Below are 231 nucleotides of genomic sequence, written 5' to 3'. Positions count from 1 at the left end.
TTATGCATTTTATGAATATTGTCTGTTCGTATAATGATGTCAGGTCTTTTGCCATGTCAGATAGCAAGCATGAAAATTGAGATAAGCTGTTGTGGATAATGTGCAGCCTTAATTTTGTAACCCATTTGCAATGGGTAAACTGTTATCACTTTGTGCTAAATGATCATAAAAGATGGGTGATGCTTCATTGTGCCACATCTGATCACTGGAATGAGATCTTTTGCAGTCTAT

The 231-nt window shown here is 35.9% G+C and overlaps 1 protein-coding gene across 1 annotated transcript in view; it reads left to right on the top strand.

Annotated features, from left to right (window-relative positions):
• Positions 1–231, top strand: part of LOC119587081 (28S rRNA (cytosine-C(5))-methyltransferase-like) — a 23,957-nt gene that overhangs the window by 18,519 nt on the left and 5,207 nt on the right. The window lies entirely within an intron of this gene.

The sequence above is a fragment of the Penaeus monodon genome, chromosome 22 (assembly GCF_015228065.2).
Source record: "Penaeus monodon isolate SGIC_2016 chromosome 22, NSTDA_Pmon_1, whole genome shotgun sequence".
NCBI classification, from domain to species: Eukaryota; Metazoa; Arthropoda; class Malacostraca; order Decapoda; family Penaeidae; genus Penaeus; species Penaeus monodon.
The sequence above is the reverse complement of the archived record's forward strand: the minus strand, read 5'-3'. Positions and strand labels throughout refer to the sequence as shown.